Source organism: Sander vitreus, chromosome 8 (genome assembly GCF_031162955.1).
Source record: "Sander vitreus isolate 19-12246 chromosome 8, sanVit1, whole genome shotgun sequence".
In the NCBI taxonomy this organism is placed as follows: domain Eukaryota; kingdom Metazoa; phylum Chordata; class Actinopteri; order Perciformes; family Percidae; genus Sander; species Sander vitreus.
The window spans coordinates 30,169,417-30,192,792 of NC_135862.1; the positions used below are offsets into that span (position 1 = coordinate 30,169,417).

Genomic DNA, 23,376 nt, shown 5'->3' on the forward strand with positions numbered 1-23,376 from the left:
TTGGAAGGACACCCTCTGTTTATATACTAAAAGACAATGGCGGTCAGTTATTGACTGGAACATTTTACGAGGCCAAGTTACAATCCATAATTGTAGACAAAAACCAAATGTTTAAAATAGAGAAAATAATTGATAGCAAGAAAGTAGGGCGTAAAAATCTAGTTCTGGTGAAATGGTTAGGATGGCCTGATAAATTCAATTCATGGGTCTCCCAAAAAGACATAGTCGATCTGAGATAAAGCTAGCATGACATGCACTTCAACTAGTCATTTTGATTCGGTAATGAAAGGCGTCGCTACGATGAATAAGAATGTTTTTTTTGTTACGCTAGCCAGTAACGCTTCGGCATTAGTCTATCCGAACAATAAGATATGGCAGTTCAGAACAAAATTGGCAAAACCGCTAATATTCCAGCAGCCCTATGAGGTAGGCCTCGTAGAGATACAGTACCCCAGGATATGGAATAATTTTACCACAGATGATGAGGAGGTTGAAATTTTTGACACAAAAACTAAACATACATACCGAATAGAACTAGTGGTCGGTTGTTATAATTCAGTGGCTAGCATTGTTAAAGAGTATAATATGAGATGCATTTCTAGTATAGGGACAGCAGACATATCCATGAGCCACAACAATATTACAAACAGGATTTACTTTATCGGCGTTGCGGGTATCATTTAGCATTTACAGGCCGTCTGGCAGAGATTCTTGCCTTCATTCCAGACACTGTGTTTTAAATAGACCACAACCCCTGTGTTAAATGTGTAGCCCCCAGACCTGCAGACATCCACTCGTGTCGCTATAATATATTTATTTATAGCGACATAGTGGACTACCAGCTAGTGGGGGATAGCCATGTTCCACTTCTCCGATGTATAAATATCTCTGCTCATCTACACTCAACTATTACGGACATTCAAATAGATCTACACGACGATCAGAGCAAACATATTCCATTCTCATGGACGGGAGATATACGGCCTACTATATGAACTAGGCCGGTGGAGACCTGCCGGGGTTCATAGGTTCCAGTACGCAATATGGCAACTGACTAGGTGGCGTATTCAGAAATCTGTTTCGAATGGCTGTCCCCTTTTTAAAAAAGGGGTTTAATCTAGCCAAACCTCATCTGAAAACTGCAGCCATTGGTATCATTGGGGACGTGGTCTCTAATGTTCGAAACACAATATCAGCCGGACAGCAGGGAAATGGTCTCATGGTGTACAGACGCAAACCGTTAATAAGAAAACCAACAGGATGTCGTTATCAAAAAACATTTAAAACCACAACCAAAAAACGAATAGTCATCAAAAAGAAGACAGCTTCCAGAAGACGCAGAGCTCCAACCCGACGCTCTCTGGACCTAGCAAAATACAGATTCTAAATTAATTTTTGGGAAGTAAGCCTAATCATGGCGTTCATTCATAATCAGTCGGAAGAGTGTGTGAAGACAGAACTCGATCTGTTCACAGTCCCGTACACGCAGACATCTATCGAAAAATCAACATTTCTAGAAATTCCACCAATGTCCGCTCTAACAGACAGTGGTCCTATTGAGTTTTTCGTATCTGCTAGTGGAGAACATTACCTCGATCTTAACGATTCATATCTTTACACTCGTGTGAAGATTACAAATCCTGATGGCACAGGGCTGGCTAATGCAGCTGATGTGGGGTTTATAAACTATCCAGGCTGTAGTCTTTATTTGCAAGTAGATATAATGTTAGGTGATAGATTGATTACCCAATCTTCAAATACATAGACATACAGAGGAATTATTGAGTGTTTGCTAAACTATGGAAAAGAAACACTAGATACACAGGTTAAGCACTGGACTATTCTGTAAAGATACGAGCGGGAAAATGGACGAGACATCTATTAAAGGAGATAATCTCGGATTAGAACAACGAGGCTCATACACTGGTGAAAGCCATATTGTGGAATTAATATCACCAATATACGCAGACTTGTTTTTTCAAGAAAAACTGTTGCTAAATGGTGTGGACATGTCACTTAAATTCATCAGGTCAAAAGATGACTTTGTACCCAGGAAATGTTCAATTCACTTTGAAAATAATGTCTGCCAGTCTGTTTGTAAAGAAAATATCAGTGGCACCAAATGTTAGACTTGCACACAGTAGAGCGTTACAGCATACTAATGCCAAATATTCTATTGACCGAGTAGCAATAAAAACATTTTCCATACCTGCCGGTACACGGGTATCTAACCAAGAGAATCTATTCATTGGCCAGATACCTAAATTTGTAGTCTTGACTTTAGTTGATAATGAAGCATACACAGGTTCGTATGCATGTAACCCATTTAATTTCGGACACTATAATACCGAGTTTATATTTCTATACGCTGACGGTCAGTCTCACCCTGCACGACCTTTTCAACCACATTTTCAAAGAGAACAATATGTTATAATATTATCAGATTGTGGAATCAACAGGACGCCATTTAAAGGACCGTTCATTAGCCAAAACATGATCAGATTTCGGCGACGGTTACACACTGTTTTGTTTCAATCTGGAACCCGATGGTGGCAGGGGTGGAAATGTATTACTGATTAAGACAGGCAATGTGAGGTTAGAGGCGCGATTCCGAAATCCCCTCCCACGGACGGTGACCCTGATCTGTTATTCTGTTTTTGATTCTGTAATTGAAATATCTAATCGAAGGCAGGTACTATTGGATCATTACTAGTATGAATACAATACCAGCATATACAGCTTACCAGTGTGCTTAGAAAAAGAATGAATGGGGAAACAAATTTCTTAGGTGTCATGCAGTGTGATCAACTTCCGAAAACCATCATTCGTAAACTACCAGCAATGTTAGTGGTAAACACGGACACAAGTGATAAACCGGGTCAGCACTGGTTGGCTATATACATTAACGAAAACAAACATGGCTTGTTCTTTGATAGCTACGGACACAGCCCGTCAGTTTTTCCGCCAGAAATCAGCCATTTCCTCTTAAAGAATTGTGTGGAGGTGTACCATTCGGGGGTACAGGTGCAAAATAACAATTCATCAAAATGTGGACAACACTGTGTGTTCTTTTTATGTAATATTCAGAAAAAAAGTCTTATACAGGTGTTAAACATGTACAGTGATAATTGTGTCTGGAGTAGTCATTTTGTTAACAAAATACATCCCGATGTGTACCACAATCAGAAGTTTAAATGTGTGCAATGTGCATGTGCAACATATATGTAAAAGTCTTGTGTAATGATGCTTGTTTTAGCCAATAAAAATAATTGTCTTACCAATTTCTGTACAATTTTTTTTTTATTCAAACTTTTCAAAAAGAGATCTATACATGAAAAAACAATTACACAATAGGGAAAATGCATGACTAGTTTTGAAAAAACGAATAGAGAAATACAATCAATATTGTCACAGTTTTACACTCTCACAATAATATCTTTTTCGGTTTTCACAGTAGAGAAAAACATTTGCTTGTGTCACAGACACATTCAATAGGAAAATAATGTAAAATAGTATTAAAAAAATACAAACAAACAAGCAATATGTAAAGTTAGAAAATAGGTTAAAAATATATATAAAATTAGTGTGGGACACATTCAATATAGCCACAGTTTTACATTCAATAATGTCTTTAGGTTTTTACAGTAGGGAAAAACATTTTCTTGTGCTACAGTCACATTCAATGGGAAAATAATGTAAAATAGTATTAAAAATAAAAACAAACAAGTAATATGTAAAATTGGAAAAATAGGAAATACATCCATTAATGTCTGAGCAACTTGACAATAAAAAATAATTAAAAACTAGCCCAGTGTGTCTTGATCAAGGGTGAGTCAACGCGTACGGCTCTAGGAGTGGAGGAGTACTGGTCAAGGAAGGCTGTCTAAGGGGGGTGTCAATACGCACTGACCTAGGTGTGAACATGTCTGGTGAGAGTGTATCAGTCAATGTGTGATATCTATTAGCAGCCGCAGGGGTCCCTGTTTTAAATCCAGCAATAGCACGACGTACGGCTGTGTTTGGAATTACGGATAGAGGTATGTTTAAGCGCGCTAATGTCTTTAAAAAAAGATTCCACCCTGTAGGTCTCGAATGGTCTGAAACATTATTATGTTTTACGCTTTTCAGTAGATCATACAGGTGACTGCCTGTCACAGTCTTATCTTCAACAATGATTTCCCCATTATTTGCCCACGAGATCTGATCATTATTACAGGTTAAAGAGGTGATTATGTATTCGGCGTTGCGTTTATTCCTGGGGGGCATATGTGCCAATACATCTGATCTTATCATATTGTCTTCTACGATTGCATCTTGTGACTCAGCCGTTGAGGCATCAGCATTTGAGGCATCGCTGGGTAGGGATAATGTAATTATATTTTTCTCCCGCTCACCCTGTTTTACCAGGGTTAAATACTTCTGTAAAACACTTGAATATTTTTTGGCTTTTTCATATACATCAATGTCAGACTGATTCAATATATCACTCATGGATCGGTCCAATTCATTCTGGACAGACTGCCACAAAGAGACGTTTTGCGTGTCTGAGGTTTGACGCTGCTGTAATGCTGCTAATTGTTGCTGAGGCACCAGAAACATTTTCTGCGTGTGTTCCATATCAGTTCCTATTAATGAGACTAGCGATGAACAGGATTGCCGCCCCCAATAGAGGCAATAGAAACCCGCCTGTTTGAGTAATGGTCTTTTTTTTCTTTAAATGTTTGACTTTTTTATCCGCAATTAATCTGATAACCTTCTTCTTCTTTTTCAACAACTTGTACTGACTGATAGATAGCGGTATATTGCCTCTTAATACGTTCTGAGCTATCTCACACAGTGCATTAATAAAATCTGGACTAGCGTTGCGCACAATAACGCCTCTAGCTCGGGGTGCTGCCTTATGAAGTAGGTCCAGCAGTGTGAAATTGCGTTGCATACGGACTGACATTATTACACCTTCTGTTTCCTTGGGACGTATACAACCTGCTGGGATGATATTAGAGCAGTTCTGAGCCGCAAATTATCTGGAGTTCTTGATTTATAATCTATCATGAGATAGCCATAAATTGAGCTTGTGGCATTGTTAAACACCTCTAAATTTCTTTTACTATTTCCAGGGAACATTTGGCGACCTAATAAACTCATCTGAATCTGGTCTCTAGGATTTTTAAATAATATGATATAGTTTGTGTTCAAAGTGATTGTACGACTGGCCTTGCCTTGAATAAACAGATTCTGCACTAAATACACACAGCTGAGGTTTCTGTGGTGGACATACTTTGTGAACACGTTCTGTAGCTCTAAATTACCACATGCTTGGCTCATAAGGTCATCAATTACTAACAGATTATTCTTAGTAGGCGGAAGAAGTGCGTCGTCGCAAAGTGAATTAGGGATACCTTCCACAAAATTTATATTCACTGTTTTAAGTAACTGATCGTATATTGGTTGCCAGCATGAATAAACGTATACTATGTTATCGATCATGTGCGATATTACTGTTGCTGAATTTTCAATGAGATCTTTGACAAAATAAGTTTTTCCACAATTCGATGGTCCACTAATAACTGTGCTGAACGGATGTTGAAGCCGGCCATCAAATCCTGCAATCAGTTGATTATTATAGATATTATTAGTAGCCATAAGGGAGGGTTGTGTAGTCACTGAGTATGCAGCGTTTATTGTATATGACCTTTACTTTCTTGGTCACCGTGTCGTTTTTGAGATGAAACTGTTTTTTGTCACGTTTTATGGTGAATGCACTAGTCGTCAGATGGTCTGTGGACTGCCGATTGGTCACAAAAGCCTGTACCAAACCTATTAATGACTCATGTGTAACCACTTGGGCGTTTTTTTGTATTGAGGGTTACGCCTTTGCACTTTACCTGGGTATGTCCTTGAGCTGTTCGATAAGCATAGCATTTTGGCCCCCCAGAAACAAACTCTGTTATATAGTCATCTGTAGGAGCGCCACAGACCTGCGCGTCTGTCAACTCGCCAAGATATGGCCCTAGAGGGGGGGACCCACTCATCTTTTTTGGTTGTGAAGATAATGCTGTCCGTGTCACAATAGAGAATCTTGTCTTGCAGCTTATCCAGCAAATCATATAACTCCATGCGCGCATAGGCACTAGTCATATCCCCAATAAAAACATTCACATCTTTTACACTGCACAATAGCGACCTCTGGTGAAATAAATGAGAAGTGCCGAACGTCAATAGCATCGCTGAACATGAGTTGTGTGAAGTCTGTTATGAGCTAAGCAGACGTCATATTGTTACGCATCGCAAACCGACCCCAGAGGCTGTTAAGCAAGAGCTTATTAAGACTTCTGACTGCCTTGTTAACGGTTATTTTGGCAGGGTCAAGACGTATACCCTCGTGGACATAGTAGTCTTCTATGTACTTTTGTTTCTCATCTTCCGTCTGTATATGCCCTGGATATCCGGAAGACTCCTGCTTTTTCTGGAAAATGCCACAACTCTGCGATGGTGACTAGTTTGTACCCTTTCTCCAGGGCTTTCAGTAATTCAAACGATACCCATACGTCAGACATTTGTCTCTCACTGTCATTGTAGTCACAGCAGACTGTCTGATTCAACTGATCGGCACAGGCACCACACAGCGGGAACATCAGTTTACCGTGACAGCAATAGGGGAGAACTGGATGATACAGGACTCTAGGGGGAGCCACAGTACATTTCACAATATAGTGAAATATATATATATATATATATATATATATATATATATATATATATATATATATATATATATATCATAGTATTTGATTTTCTCATCACCTTCTGCCTTGTGATACACCTTCAATGCATTCGTTCGGCCACCAAAGAGGGCTTCTTGAGGGTTGAGACGTTCTGGCTTTTCATATGTTGACATGAAACCCTTAACATCTGGATCATTGCACACCTCGCTTTTCCATTCACATTCCCACTTCACCACAACCGTTAGCCCATAAACAGTCTCTAGCGCTGACACTCTGTCATGGAACTCTCTGAGTAACTTGCCATGTGTTTTTTTTTTCTTCTTGTGATAGGGTTGATTTCGGCCTAACCATAGCACTTACCACAGCCGTGGAAGAAGCACCCGTTAAACTCATAACAAGTGTTTGTGGCGGCACAGTACCCGTCGACAAAGAATGGGCCAAAGGCCTTTTCACCTCTGTTAAGAGCGTGTTGGATGGTGATGTTGTCTCTGTATGCTACCTACTGAAGCCACTGTATTGAGATGTCTGAATACGCCTTGTTTTGCCTCAAAAAGATTCTTAGTGATATAACTAAGCTCTGGTTGATTATCAACATCTAATCTATTTACGGGGTTGGCTACTGTGATATCAACCTTGTCACACCGTTTATCTGACGCAGTTACAGTGGGTCAATGAACCAAGTTGATTATGTATGGTGGGTGTGTCTGGTATACAGTTGTCTTCAATGCTCTCATTCTCCAGTCTACAGATGTATTCAAATAGGCTCGCACAACAGTTTAAATCACCTACGTCATTATCGTGATCCCACAGCCATTCGTCCTGATTCGGGGGGAACAATGCATGCGATGCCTCTGATAGAAGTGGGTCTTCAGATCCTGCTCCTTGTACTTGTTCTTCTACTCCGGCAAGGATTGTCTGGGAGGGTTAATGACATATATGTTTAAATAATGCAACACACACACACACACACACACACACAACTACAGCCCTTCACCCAACCACCGCACATACCCAACAGCAACCCCACCTCCTCAATCATCAAACATGTCCAGACTTCCTTCCTATCATCCACATACCTCTGTTGGTGGCCTCTGATGGATACCGGGGGCCGTATTCAACACATTGGTGTCTTGGCTGTTTAACACCTCTCTCCGAGGTAAAAAGGTGTCTGCTGTCTGGTTCTCATCAGCTCTCTTGGGGGTCTCTAACGCCTTCCCCCTTTGTATAGAACAAAGGCAACAGAGCCACGCTGTGGGGAATGTAACACCATGACCTCAGGTGTGACCGCCCCCGCAGCCAACGGATGTGCAGTGTTCTAGTGAAATGCCATCCCCCGTCCGGACCCTTTGTTCTTGAGGGTTAGACGGCCTGCACACAAACAACGATTAGAATATTAGCTAACTAAAAAACCACACGGATAAATTTAAACATTAATAAGTCTACATGCTGGAATAGATAATCAGGCCACAAAATACCTGTTTTCAACTTTCTTATTGCGCTCAGGATGATGAAGCTTTATATTTCCCAATAGATACCCAGGTTGATTTAAGAAACAGGGTATTTGATCCGTCAATGGAGCCTCCACATCTTTTTTTTTAAATGAAAAACAACACAAGAAAATGCATGAAAATACAACCATAGCCACACAATCAAATTATACTGAAATGGGTTGTACTATATCAATGTTTTTACCTTGCGGAATAAGTGTATCATCAAATCTAAGCAACATTACTCCTTGTGGAATTACCTAATGAACAAAACTAGATAACAAAAAATAAACTTTTTAATTCATGAATGTTTGATTGACTTATCTTAGAATAGGTTTAAACAGGACATTTGCTTTTTAAATCTACTTACCCACTGTAGACATGACTGAAAGACGATTCCTCCTTCTTTCACCAAAAGAATTAAAAAGAAAAAGCACCGTTGATTGTTGAGAAACAGCTGTAGAGAAAAACGAGCTAGCTAGCTAGCTAGCTAGCTAAAAAACGAGTGGAGAAAAAGTGACCAGATTGCATGAAACAAAGGCTTTTAAAGCACATAAACCACACCCTTTATGACGAATTGCCTACATAAACTTACCCCTAGCTTTTTAGCCGTTAATCATAGGTCCAACACCACGTTTTTAACACCTTCACACATCTAAATAATGTACCGACACACGCCCCCCCTATGCAGGTACGCCCTCCCGCGACGAGGTCCCCACCACGCACGCGAGGAGCGCACGCAGATACACCAGTGAGGGGCGCACGCAGATACGGCCGCGATGACGACGCACCGCGATGACAACGCACCCTCGCACAGTACAGTACTTTACATTTACATTACATTACATTTTACATTTTCCTGATGAAATTTACATACTTTTACTTTTACTGCGTTTTCAATGCAGGGCTTTTTCTTGGTTTTAGTACTTTTACTTAAGTAAAGGGTCTAAATACTTCCACCACTGCTGTTGTGATATTGGTGCTGCCCTATGGCTGAACCTCCAATATGGCTGCCAATGGGTCCATTATGTCAAGTCAAGTCATCTTTATTTATACAGCACATTTAAAACAGCAAGTGGACCCAAAGTGCTTTGCAACCAGGGCAGATGGGGTGAAGTATGCCGTGATACATAAATACAACAGAAGGCTACATACATAAAAAAGTACATAACAAACACAACATCATAAAACAACTTGCATGGTAAAACCAATGTCAAAAAAGAACAAAGTTAGAAGAGTGAATTAAATCAGCCATAGCTTAAAAGCAGTATAGGGAATAAAAGGACCGACCAGGAGGTGGCTTGACAGAAGCAAGGCAGCCTCAGACATCGCTAAAAGCATGGGGGATAAAATGGGTCTTTGAATTAGATTTCAAGTTTTCAGTCGTAGAACATGACTTACTATTGGACGGGAGGCTGTTCCAAAGCTGGGAGCTGACAGAGAAAGCACGATCCCCTTTAGTTTTGCAGCGTGAGGAGGAGCTGTTATGTGCCTTCAAACTTCTATAATCTACTACAGTATTCCCATTACATGGTTCGTCTTCCTGTGTTGCAGAGGTATGTAAAGGCCACATGGAGTTTGAGAGTAATGGTTCCACTGATGGACTATCCAGCCCCGGCGGGGCTGCTGTCGGCTGCTGGAGACCTGAGTATGCCATTCTCCAACATGGTCAAGTACTGCATCCTGGGAATCTCGGTCACTCTTCTTCTGCTTGTGCTGGGTGTCTTGGCATGGCAGGCCTTCAGATGTTGCACACAGACACACATCACATACACCCGGCAAGATACTGGTGAGTAGATTAGATTACAATACCAAACAGTACAGCACATATTGCTGATGCTGGGTGTCTGCAGGGAAAAGTAAATAAAACCTAATGCAAACTTGTCTGGTTTGCACTGCAGTGAACAGTGAGCTGCTGTACTTAGAAGAAAAAGTCACGAAGAGCAGGAAACTTCTCAGGAGCTCCAAGTACTAGGGTAAGAGGAAATGGTGTTGAGAGGTGCGGATAAAACAAACGATTTAATTTAAACTTACTTTCTTATGACCTTATATTATACATACTGTATATGTGGCCACGCTATTGTATCAGGTGGCCCAGAGTTCAAAGCAGTACCCATGCTGTACAATTTTAACAATGACCAGATTTCTTAACAAATCTATAGATGTCTGAGGTTCTAGGGCTCTGTGCGGCTAAAGCTGCCTACACATGATAGGCGGCAAAAGCACTTTGCACCGGCCAATCCATTGATTTCCTATGGGGAAAGGGCGGTTGTGCCCAACTATGCGGTTGTGCCCAACTATGCCTGGCGTCACGCAGCACTTTCGTATTTGCCGTTCAAATTATTTCAACTTCAACCTAGTTGCAACCAGTGAGGTAACAGCCTGTCGTTACCTAGCAACGAGGAAATAGCTTCCTTGCCACCCTTGATGACAAATACCTGCGCTGCACTTTCCACCCTACCGCAAATCGCTTATCATGTGTAAGCGGCTTAAAGCTATAGTTCGTAGTTAAAGAATTATGGACAATTTGCAAAACAAACCTGTATTAAGTATGGTAGAGAAGATACCTAACCCTATGTGAGAGTATTTAGAGAAATGCAGGACATTTTCAGGTATGACAACTGCAAACAAAACTAAGAATCAAGTTTAGCAGCCCTATTATTTTATCTCGTGAGATCAATCCATTATTTTGCTCAGACCCTGTAGTCTGTGGAGATGCTCCAAATAGACAACCTTGTCTATGTACATAAAGATTAAGATTAACTTGTTTAAACAAAGGAGAGTGGGACTTGTCCCAAGTCAAATAAAAGCTGGAGGTGCTGTAGTTGTAAATAAAAACACTACTAATAGAAATGGTGTTCATGTCTGCATGCTCCCCAGGTGGAGGAAGTCAGCACAGAGGTCCACAGGCTGAGTCGTTGTCTGTCTCAAGCCTTGTTCCCTCCTCAGGATCCAGTCAGGCAGACAGAGATATGGGAGAGCAGGCCAACATTAGAAATGTGGTATATTACTGTTTAATCCTGTTGTCATGTATCAATCTGCCAACAATTGTCTTTCTGTTTATTCTCTTCATCTATTGGCTTATGAACTCTTTATCTTCAAAAGCACTCAAGGCTCCCTTACAACTATATTTTACTCAGTTAGTATCGGCCATAAAAATGTAGGCAACCTATATCTGACTCATTGTTTTGTAAGGGAGGTATATGTAGTTTTTGGAGTATGCTGTACTGCAAGATTTCCATCAAGCTAAACTCTAACATTAGCATGTTTACAATGACAATACTAAGATGCTAATGTTCAGCAGGTAATAATTACCAGGTTCACCATCTCAGTTTGTGCCTCTCCGGGAACCATCACGTTATCGTGGTGGAGAGGTTTGTGTGTCCCTATGAACCTGAGGGCTGTGTTGTCTGGAGCTTGTGGTCCTGGTAGGGTCTCCCTTGGCAAAGTGGTTTCAGGTGAGGGGCCAGACAAAGAATGGTTCATAAACCCCAATGAGTCATCGAGGAAGAGGTGAAGTTACCCTACCCGGAGGAAGCCCGGGGCCCCCGTCTAGAGCCAGGCCCAGATGGATGGCTCGTCAGCGAGCGCCTGGTGGCCGGGTTTGCCACAGAGCCCGGTTCGGCACAGCCCGAAAAAGCAACGTGGCACCTCCCTCTCCAACCCATGGGCCCACCACCTGTGGGAGGAACCGCTGGGGGCGGGTGCGCTGCCACACGGGTGGCAGTGAAGGTCCGGGGCCTTGCCGGACCAGATCCGGGCGGCAGAGGCTGGCTCTGGGGACGTAGAACGTCACCTCTCTGTGGGGGAAGGAGCCGGAACTTGTGCGGGAGGTGGAGCACTACCAATTAGATCTTGGTTCTGGAACCATACTCCTGGATAGGGGTTGGACTCTTTTCTTCTCCGGAGTTGCCCAGGATGTGAGGGGCCGGGTGGGTGTGGGGATACTCACAAGCCCCCGGCTGAGTGCCGCTACGTTGGAGTTCACCCCATTGGACGAGAGGGTTGCCTCCCTACGCCGGCGGGTTGTGGGGGGGAAAACTCTGACTGTTGTTTGTGCATATGCACCAACCAAAAGCTCGGAGTATTCAGCCTTTTTGGAGACCTTGAATGGAGTCCTGCATGGGGCTCCAGGAGGGGACTCCATAGTTCTGCTGGGGGACTTCAACCCGCAGTGGGCAATGATGGAGACACATGGAGAGGCGTGATTGGGAGGAACGGCCTCCCTGATCTAAATCCGAGTGGTTGTTTGTTGTTGGACTTCTGTGCTAGTCATGGATTGTCTATAACAAACACCATGTTTGAACATAGGGATGCTCATAAGTGTACTTGGTACCAGAGCACCCTAGGCCAAAGGTCAATGATCGATTTTATAATTATTTCATCTGATCTATGTTTTGGAAGAGAGGGGCAGAGCTGTCAACCGGGTCAGGGGGTGGGGGACGACTCTGGACAGACCTGGTAAGCCCAAACTGGTAGTGTGGGTAAATTGGGAACGTCTGGAGGAGGCCCCTGTCCGACAGACTTTCAACTCACACCTCTGGCGGAGCTTTTCGTGCATCCCTGTGGTAGCTGGGAAATTGAATCCGAGTGGACAATGTTCAAAATTTCCATTGCTGAAGCTGCGGCAAGGAGCTGTGGTTTTAGGGTCTTAGGTGCCTCAAGGGGCGATAACCCACAAACACTGTGGTGGACAGGGAAGCCGTCTTTCCGGGATATGTTATCCCGGAGGACACCAGAGGCAGTTGCAAGGAACCGAAGGGCCTGAAGAGCTGCAGCCTCTGCCGTGAAAGAGGCAACGCAGCGGGTGTGGGAGAAGTTCGGAGAAGACATGGAGAAGGACTTTCGGTCGGCACCAAGGTGCTTCTGGAAAACCGTTTGCCACCTCCAAGCTGTGTACAGTAAGGATGGGACACTGTTGACCTCAACTGAGGAGGTAATAGGGCGGTGGAAGGAGCACTTTGAGGAACTCCTAAATCCAACTAATACGCCCTCTATGTCAGAGGCAGAGCTGGAGGATGATGGGGGATTGTCGTCAATTTCCCTGGTGGAAGTTGCTGAGGTAGTCAAACAACTCCACAGTGGCAAAGCCCCAGGGATTGATGAGATCCGTCCAGAAATGCTGAAAGGTGTATGACAGGGTCCCCCGGGAGATACTGTGGGAGGTGCTGCGGGAGTATGGGGTGAGGGGGTCCCTTCTCAGGGCCATCCAATCTCTGTACAACCAAAGCGAGAGCTGTGTCCGGGTTCTTGGCAGTAAGTCGGACTCGTTTCAGTTGACGGTTGGCCTCCGCCAGGGCTGCGCTTTATCACCAATCCTGTTTGTAATATTTATGGACAGGATATTGAGGCATAGTCGGGGTGGGGAGGGGTTGCAGTTCGGTGGGCTGGGGATCTCATCGCTGCTCTTTGCAGATGATGTGGTCCTGATGGCATCATCGGCCAGCGACCTTCAGCGCTCACTGGATCGGTTCGCAGCCGAGTGTGAAGCGACTAGGATGAGGATCAGGACCTCTAAATCTGAGGCCATGGTTCTCAGCAGGAAACCGATGGAGTGCCTACTCCAGGTAGGGAATGAGTCCTTACCCAAAGTGAAGGAGTTCAAGTACCTTGGGGTCTTGTTCGCGAGTGAGGGGACAATGCAACGGGAGATTGGTCGGAGAATCGGCGCAGCGGGTGCGGTATTACATTTAATTTATCGCACCGTTGTGACGAAACGAGAGCTGAGCCAGAAGGCAAAGCTCTCGATCTACCGGTCAAATTTCGTTCCTACCCTCACCTATGGTCATGAAGGCTGGGTCATGACCGAAAGAACGAGATCCAGGGTACAAGCGGCCAAAATGGGTTTCCTCAGGAGAGTGTCTGGTGTCTCCCTTAGAGATAGGGTGAGAAGCTCAGTCAACTATGAGGAGCTCGGAGTAGAGCTGCTACTCCTTTGCGTCGAAAGGAGCCAGTTGAGGTGGTTCGGGCATCTGGTAAGGATGCCCCCTGGGCGCCTCCCTAGGGAGGTGTTCCAGGCACGTCCAGCTGGGAGGAGGCCTCGGGGAAGACCCAGGACTAGGTGGAGGGATTATATCTCCAACCTGGCCTGGGAACGCCTCGTGGATCCCCCAGTCAGAGCTGGTTAATGTGGCTCGGGAAAGGGAAGTTTGGGGTCCCCTGCTGGAGCTGCTGCCCCCGCGACCCGACCCCGGATAAGCGGACGAAGATGGATGGATGGACCATGTCAGTTTGTAGCATGCTAACATTTACTAATTATCACCAAACAGAAAGTAAACCTGAGGCTGATGGAAATGTCATTAGCTTTGTATAAGTACTAAGTATTAGTCATAAAGTAAAGTGTTAGACAGATTCAAATTTTGGCCAGATGATGGTGCTGGACTAGAGAAAACGTAAAGGGATTACCAAGGCATGAGCCAGTCACCATCGACGACATACCAGCAATTCATTCTCCTGAACACCCAATGGACATAAGGCCCCCACATGGAGCAAAGTGGTGAAGACGGGTGAAGCAGGCGAGATCAGCATCAGCACCTGGGCCCAATGGTATCCCATATAGGCTCTACAAGAACATCCCGGGCCCTTAAATCAGTCCCTCACAGGATCTTGTGGGTGGCTTTTAGCTACTTTGGCGAACCAAACCACATCACAGGCTTGGTCAAGAGCTACTTTCAGGATCTACAGTTCTATGTTACATCTGAGAACAACACCACTACCTGGCAGCATCTGGAGATCGGCATCATGGCAGGCTGCACAATTTCCCCTCTAGCATTTGTCATGGCAATGGAGCTGATCATACGGGCATCAGCTTAGGCGAACAGCTAACCATGGGACACACACCCAGGATTTATCAACCTGTAGTGGGCCTGCCTCAGCAGAGGGTGTATTGTGATAATTGGCCGAAACACCCTGTGATGCTGTGGTACACAACTGACGATGTGTCCCGCTAGTTAAGGCTTATAGCAGCGATCCTTCAAGAAATCTGAAGTGGTGCAAATGGAATTGAAATTGGAACATCTAGTCCTTTCAACAAACTTAAAACCAAAAATGTCAAAGTCATGGTGGCACTAGAGGAAGAGTCAGGGAATAGATGCCATACAATGGCCCTTTTTCCATAAATTTATTTACTATCACATTAAGGTGGTTTTTGAAAGTATTATTTCAGCAACTTATGTCTACCAGAGAGGTCAAGTTAGCTGTTAGTAAGCTAATGTTAACGATGTCTTAGCAAGCTAAGGCACTTGTAAACATAATACTGCATAGCTTTCTGATTTATCCACAGTACTCCCAGACTTCCAGCTGATGCCTCACGTCTTATTGCCTGTATCCACTTTTGTCCTAAAGGCTCAGTTTGTTGGGTTCGGCAACTTATTGAAACTTATTTAAGGAGTCTTGACCTTGTTGGCAGTGCATCCCACCACACAGCAGCTTTTAGGCATTTTCCGTTGTTTGTTAGCAGAAGGAAATAAAAAAAAGGCACCTTAACGCAAAAAAGTGTGGTGATTCCGTCGGTATCGGACGTCGATGGGCGTAACAAAGTGGCCGTATTGGGAATGAGAACAGGCTGCACACCCTGCCACTGTTATTGGCTCAGGGTTACGAAAGGATCTTTGTTGGCACCCATTAATGTCCCGCACACAGATACAGACAACGTCAAACACTTCTACTGGGTCATAAGTGATGATTGAGAGGGATACGTTTTGTATGATTCTATGCATTTGTTTTTTTTGGAAAATCCCACATATTATACTTTTTAAAGAAAGCAGAGTGCATTTCATCTTTTCAAGCAATATCAGCAGTGATCTTTGGTGTCTTTCCTAACACAGCCTCTTTTACCAGGTCAATGGGTCTCTACGGTTTTCCATCTACTATGACCAGCTGTAGTCCCAGCTGGTGGTAACCATCCTGCAGGTGGAGGGGCTTCTGGAGCAAAGCCAGGTGTGCAGGCTCCAGCCATTTGTTAATCTAAGACTCATGTGGGCAGATTCAGAGGGAGTGGAATTGGATGACTGCACTGATGAGGAGGTAATTTTGTCTTCATTAGTTAATAGTTACCACATACAAAACCATTGTATATGGTAACACAAACTACTGCATCTTCTTACAAGCGAAATATACACCTTTTCTTTTCTCCTTTTAGGCTTTGCAGGCCCACTTTGTAAATACATGTCTTCAGGTTATTATTTAAAGCCTTGGAGCTGTACCTCGGTACTGTATAAAAGTGTTATGGATTACTGCTGTGTCCCTCTTAGGGCGAAGGGACTGCATCTGTCCTGTGGACAGTGCTGCAGGAGTGGTGGACTCGCATTGTAAAGGGCAGCTGTAACCCTTTAAATGAAGACCAGTTCAGCTGTATTCTGCAAGAGGATAAGGAGCTTCATCACATCAACCTCAGGATAGAGGTCCTGCAGTACACAGACCCCGTTTCTCAGTATCTCTCAAATCATAGGACGTTATTTTGTCAGTTGAAGAAATAAGACCTAAGCAGAGAGAATGGAATGTTTTGTGATTCTGGAAGTAAACTGTCTGGCATCTGTCTGTGTGCATTTCAGGTGAGGGACTTTGATATATTCTCCAGACACACAGTATAAGGAGAGGTGAGGGTACCTCTAGGGCAGCTCAACATCTCCTACCATCTGGAGCTACAAGAAGATCTGAAGATACCCCAGAAGGTACAGTAATACATCATGTATTCAAACAGGAATGTTTTTCCTCATCTTACAGTTGAGGTTAATTAAAGAATGCCATTCTTACACATCCCATGTTTAAGAAGAAGGTAATGTAGACTAGAGTATGTTAACATGATTATAAAACTGGAAGAAAAACTAAATAATAAACTATTATGCCCTAAATCAATTTAAGTTTTCCGAACTTATGTCAGTTTAGAACCAGGATGTACTGTATGTAGAATTTATTATCACCATAACTACAAAACTCTGGAACAACAAAAAATGGTTGAAGTGAAAACAATTACACATGTGAGACTGTCTACTCCTTGGCTTATTGTAAATAGCCATACGTTTTTACTTTAACAACCATATTTTTTATATACTATAGACCAGAGATCTTCAACAGGGGGTCCGGGACCCCTAGGGGGTCCTCAGAGTTACTGCAGGGGGCCCACCAAATTATTGTTGTTAATAAGTTTCCAAGAAAATTAAAATGCGTTACCATGAATCCAACATATTATTAGTAAATATACAGTATATCAGCCTATATGTGAAACAACCCATTGATCATAAGCGCACTGGCCTATAGGTAAGGTAGTCACTAAGATAGCCATCCACAGATATTAACATTAAAACATGATTTAGAAAATCATGTCAACAATTATTATTTTAATAGCTTAATATTCTATGCCAAAGGGTATTTATAAAGGCTTCAGGCCGTCCTACATGTTATTGTAGACCCAATTTAATATGCAACTTAATTTATATACAATGTAATACATTTTTTTGCAATGTAGTAGGGGCTCCCTGCTCCGTTTCTCTTTCAGTTAAGGGGTCCTTGGTTTAAAAAGCGTTGAAGACCCCTGCTATAGACACATTATGTGCTGAAGTGTCTTCCCACTTTCTGGATAGGATATTGTCGGAGAGGTGCTTCTGTCTTTGAAGATTCTTCCCACTTGTCAGAGGCTTGAGGTTGGACTGCTAAAGGTCAAAACGGGCCCCACTGAAATATGCTCAGATGCAGGTAGATAACAAACACCTTAAAAAAAACAAAAAATAAAGCCATAAACATGCACCTGTCCTATATGTCCTAACTGTATAACATACAGTTTCTAATTTGCCTTCTCTGTGTTGTACCTGTTAGCCCTGTATGCCAGGATCAGTGTGCAGTGCAACCAGAGCAAGGTGAGGTACCAAAAAACCTCTGCAGTGGCCCGCTGCCTGGTGACTGTCTTCAATGAGATCCTCATGTTCTCCCTGCCAGAATTTCCTCTGGAGCAGTGTAAAATATTGGTTTATGTGTATGAGACTCACACGACTAAGAAATCAACCAAACATCTGATTGGACAGTTGACTGTGGGGAAGGAGAAGAGTTCAGAAGACAAGCACTGGAGCTTAATGATGCGCTCAATCCGCCAGCCAATAGCAAAGTGGCATGGCCTACTGATCTGAATAACATCTCATGAATGCTCTCCTGCACTTCCTGGATGCCAAGCTGTGGTGCCTGTGTATCAGGCTGTAGAGGAATTTGCATCTGCTTAGCTGCAGACCCAAACATGGACTTCTCTCTCTCCTGACACCTCAATCAGGATAGCTAAGTGACTGCCCTACTGAAAATTTGGGTTACTCAGTCTACTTGTTCAATGACATCTTTTTAGCTTTAAATCTCATCACATTGACAAAGCTCTAAAGTACTGACATTTGCACTCATGATTTCTGATGAAAATTAATTTAGTTTTGCACCCACTACATGCAACTTTGTGTTGCTGTTACATTTATATTTAAGATGTGCTGTTCTTTTGCTTTAAAAACTCAGTTTATTCTGCATTATTAAAGCTTTATGTTTCAACTCTGAATGTGTGGTAAATTATAAATTATCTTAGAAAAAGAAATACATTTCAACAGAAAATCTTACCAAGGATAAGTAGCCTCACTGTGGTAAAAGCAAAACACAATATTCATGCATTATGCAAGTAGCAACGCCCTCTTTTTCAGGAACGCCCTGCTCACACAGTTAGATTAACATCTCATTTTATGTGTTTATTTAGGTTTGGTCTGAAAGGTGTTTTTGCGTTTAGAGACTCTCTCACTGGGTGCACCCATAGTCTGTATACAAAAGGGTGCACCACAGTGATAGTGTTTTCCTCCATTTGTTTTTATTACTGGCCTCTGCTGCCATCTGTTGGTTTAACAGTTTATTTTGTTTGTGAAAGCAGAAAACCTACGTATTGTACTTTTGAACTCACCTTCACAAACCCTGTCGACTGGTCCTATTAAACATCCATGCCTCCAACCTCTAGGGCCCTCCACTAACTGTTGCCTCATCCTGTCTTTGCTTTTTGGGTTTTTATTAAAATGTGTGTGTGTGTGTGTGTGTGTGTGTGTGTGTGTGTGTGTTCTTGTTTAACTATATCCGTGGGGTCCAAAAACCAGGAGTCCAGTATACTTGGGGTCTGGACAGCTTTGTGGGGCCAAAATGCTGGACCCCGCAACTGTAAAGGGCTGTTTGAGGGTTAAGACTTGGTTGTAGGATTAGGGATAGAATTAGGTTATGGTTAGGGTAAGGGTTAAGGTTAGGCATTTAGTTGTGATGGTTAAGGTTAGGGTAAGGGGCTAGGGAATGCATTATGTCAATGATGGGTCCCCACAAAGATAGTGCCACGCACTATGTGTGTGTGTGTGTGTGTGTGTGTGTGTGTGTGTGTGTGTGTATATGTGTGTGTGTGTGTGTGTGTGTGTGTGTGTGTGTGTGTGTGTGTGCTTTCAAGATTGATGTGGTTGTAGCACCGCATTGTGTGAGTGTGTGTGTGTGTGTGTGTGTGTGTGTGTGTGTGTGTGTGTGTGTGCGCGCGTATTATTTGCAAATAAATATGATCGGTTTACAGTTTATGGGCCATAGGTCTGTATCATGATAGTCTAAGGGGGCTTTCACACCTACCTCATTTGGTCCTGACTTTCGGACTTTTCAGTTTGATCCGAACCAAAATTACAGGTGTGAAACCTCCCCCATACCACGGTCCGGACCAAACAGACGAAATTGGGTCAGACCAAAAGAGGTCCGGATCAAACTGAACCATGGTCTGGTTTGTTTCTAGTGTGAAAGCATTTTTTGAATGGTTCGGACATTTGGCCCAAATACAGGAAGCTCTGGCATACTATCTTTGTGTTATAAGACCGGGATAGCTCAGTGCTTAGTGTGTACGTGAGAGAGGGTAACGGTGTCAGCGCTCAGAGTCAGAGCAGCTGCTATCAGAGCAGGGAATATATCAGCAGTTTACTTGCTAAGTGGTAGTAAATGTACAGTGTAGACTTCAGTTTGTCTCTGAATAAATGCTACAGCTCCTCAAACCCCAAGTAAAGCTCCCGTGTCTTGCTTCTCAACAAGGCGACAAAACAAAAAGAGCTGCAGCAGCACGGGGAGAGCAGCGGTCAGCTGGAAAAACTCAGACACAGAGATAGGATACGAGAAGACAGGGAAGCCTGTCTACAAACCAATCAGTTACAACTGTCGGGAGACGCAGTTCACGTATGTGACGGCAACAGGACGTAGTTTTGTCACATATAGGTCTTTAGTGCGCTTTCATAACTGCACTGTGAAACCAAAACTTTGCGGATCATATGCAAAGACATGAACCTCGGTCCAGACCTTGGTTCGGACTTTCAGGTGTGAAAGCCCCCTAAATCGATGACTTTTCAATTCCGGGATTGCTCCGGTGCTGCCGTAAGGTCCACCAGATCTCCCTCATTTTTGGTCAAATGTCCCTCACCTTCCGCTTTCTGTGTGTTGCCATTCTGAACTCTGTTTGATTTATGAAGACTATGGTTAACTGCTCCTCAGATCTCTGCAGGGTAAATCCAGACAGCTAGCTAGACTATCTGTCCAATCTGAGTTTTCTGTTGCACAACTAAGACAACTTTTGAATAAGCACGTTCCACCAAAACAAATTCCTTCCCGAGGCTATTTTGCAGAGGCACCGTTATTGCGTTTGTGCCGAGCGCTGCCCATGATGATTGTGATTGGTTTAAAGAAATGCCAATTAACCAGAACACGTTTTTCTCCACTCCCCAAATGCTGTGTGGACTAGCCAGCAGACCACTGCTGTTGCACTGCTACTTAGAAAAACACATGCAAATAGACCAACTGTTTCCAGGGGACACGTTTAAATGTGTGTGTGTGTGTGTGTGTGTGTGTGTGTGTGTGTGTGTGTGTCACCTAAAAGTGTCCCCTGGAAACACTTCTGTTGCATTATGGTCTATTTGCACGTGTTTTCTTAATGTGTTGTGGTCTATTTGGATGTGTTTTCTTAATGTGTTGTGTTGTGGGCTATTTGCATGTGTGTTCTTAATGTGTTGTGTTTTGGTCTATTTGCATGTGTTGTCTTAATGTGTTGTGTTTTGGTCTATTTGCATGTGCCGCACTGTGGAGGAAGGTCTGGCAGGTGACCTTGATTCGGATAGCGGTCTCATACATCCATAGACAACATTAGCTAAGTCTTTTGCTAAGACAGCCAAGCAAACATGTCCTTGTGTTGCCTATGTGTGCCTACTGTGGGCAAAAAAGGGCCCCAACTGGGCAGCCCACTGTGGGCCCCATTACCATCGTGAAATGCGGGGCATGTGTGGGCCACCCATGTGGGGCCCAGTGGTGCAGCAGTGTGGGCTATGCCCCATATATACACAGATATTAACACATTTTCCTCAGATGGCAAGTGTAAACAGAAAGTAGGCTGTAAACATTGCAAACAGAAATTCAAAACGTAGCCTACTCACCAAAATGAAACCCCATATTTGCTTGGCGTTAAGTGCTACTGATTTTTTGAGATATGCTAAGGTAAAAGCTGCTGTTTTCAAAGCGTACGAGTTGGTCCCTGAAGCTTATCGTCAGAAATTCAGGAGCTAGGAAAAAGGTGATAAGCTGACTAATGTGGAATCTGCTAGCCATTTGCAGGACCATTTTAACCACTTATGTTCTGCTGCTGATGTTGATTATTTTGGGGATCACTATGAGTTAGGAGTGTTGAAGCAGAGATGGGGACTCGAGTTTGAGATTCGGACTGGAGTTGCACTTGCTCCTTTTTTTTCAACCTTGACCCTATTTTCCTCTGTTGACGATGGGAATAACAATCTTCCCAATTGGTCCAGTTTTAAGTGAGATGCTGTGACCTGCAGCCGCAGAACAGGCTGCAATGTAATCCTATAGGTCAAATTTGCATCGTCAATTACGTCTTCTAAAAGTGCTGTTTCTGCCACAGACATGCTCAGATTATTATTCTAAGTGTGTGACAACATTATGGAAAGGATCCCTACAGAGATATGCATTTTAAAAACCTCTTTAAGACCTTTTTGTTTAACCAGAAACAGCTCTGAGATCGCAAGCGTTAGCCACCATTTAAAAAAACTATATTTTTCCGTGTGTATAGAGCCAACATATTTTCATGTTCATATTTGTGTTTATTTCGACCAAAACTAGAGTTGTGATAGTTGGAAAAGTGGTAAGATGTACCGAAACGGCTTTTCATAGTTTAATTTTGAATGAAGTGTATTTTACAATGCTAAAATTACTGTTTATTAACATGGAATCTGGTGGCTCTAGCGAACGCAATTTCACGGATGTTTTAATGTTTAAAATAAGGATCTTACTCTAACAGAAAGGTCAACCTCCTTAGAAATCATTTTCATAATGTTGTATATAATGTTCAATAACTTACATTGTAGATTGTTTAGCTGACTGCCGACAGCAGCGGTCTTGCTTTATACTGGACCAATGTCAAAGATTGTCAGTCACGTAGACACAAAAACATAGGAAAATAGGGTCCAGTTTGAAAAAATCTAAGTTACCCTTTAAGTTGCGCACAATGACTGGAGACTTGACTTGAGACTCGTCCTCAAAAGACTTTAGAATCGACTCAGACTCAAAATGCAGGACTTGTGAACTATGTTTATTTTTAGGGAATGTCTGATGAGGGGAATGTTATTCCCCTCCCAGCATAACCTTTAACCTACCTTAACATATTTGCTGCCAGCGGCCACAAGTGAGAAAAATATTTTGACCACGCCAGCAGCTGCTGTTTCATTCATTATAAGCATGACTTTTAAAACTTCATGCAACAAGGCCCAAACAAAAGAAGCGCTGAATGTAAAATATGTGGACTCTAGCTCAAAGACTTGAGACTTGACTCGGACTCTAGCTCAGAGACTTGTGAGCATCTCTGTGTTAGGAGTAATTTAAAAAGACTGTTCCTTAGCATGTAGCAACATATATGAGTGAACAGAAAGCAACCACTGTACTTAAAGTGGGATTCAAAGACATCATCATCATGACAGCTGCCATATGGCACAGGGACGCACTGTTACAGCTGGACTGTGCGATCTCCCACCCCGCAGTGATAAGCCAGAGCGCTTGGAGAGGTTAGGGTGTCTTGTTGCAATACTTAGGCAACAGCTCCACCCTGTGGTTAAATCGGGTATGTTGATCTGTAAAAGCAGAGCCCACTG

General features: G+C 43.0%; 1 pseudogene; it reads left to right on the forward strand.

The window, feature by feature from the left end:
* The first annotated feature begins 9,799 nt into the window (after positions 1–9,799).
* Positions 9,800–18,461, forward strand: LOC144522585 (synaptotagmin-2-like; annotated as a pseudogene).
* Positions 18,462–23,376: the final 4,915 nt, after the last annotated feature.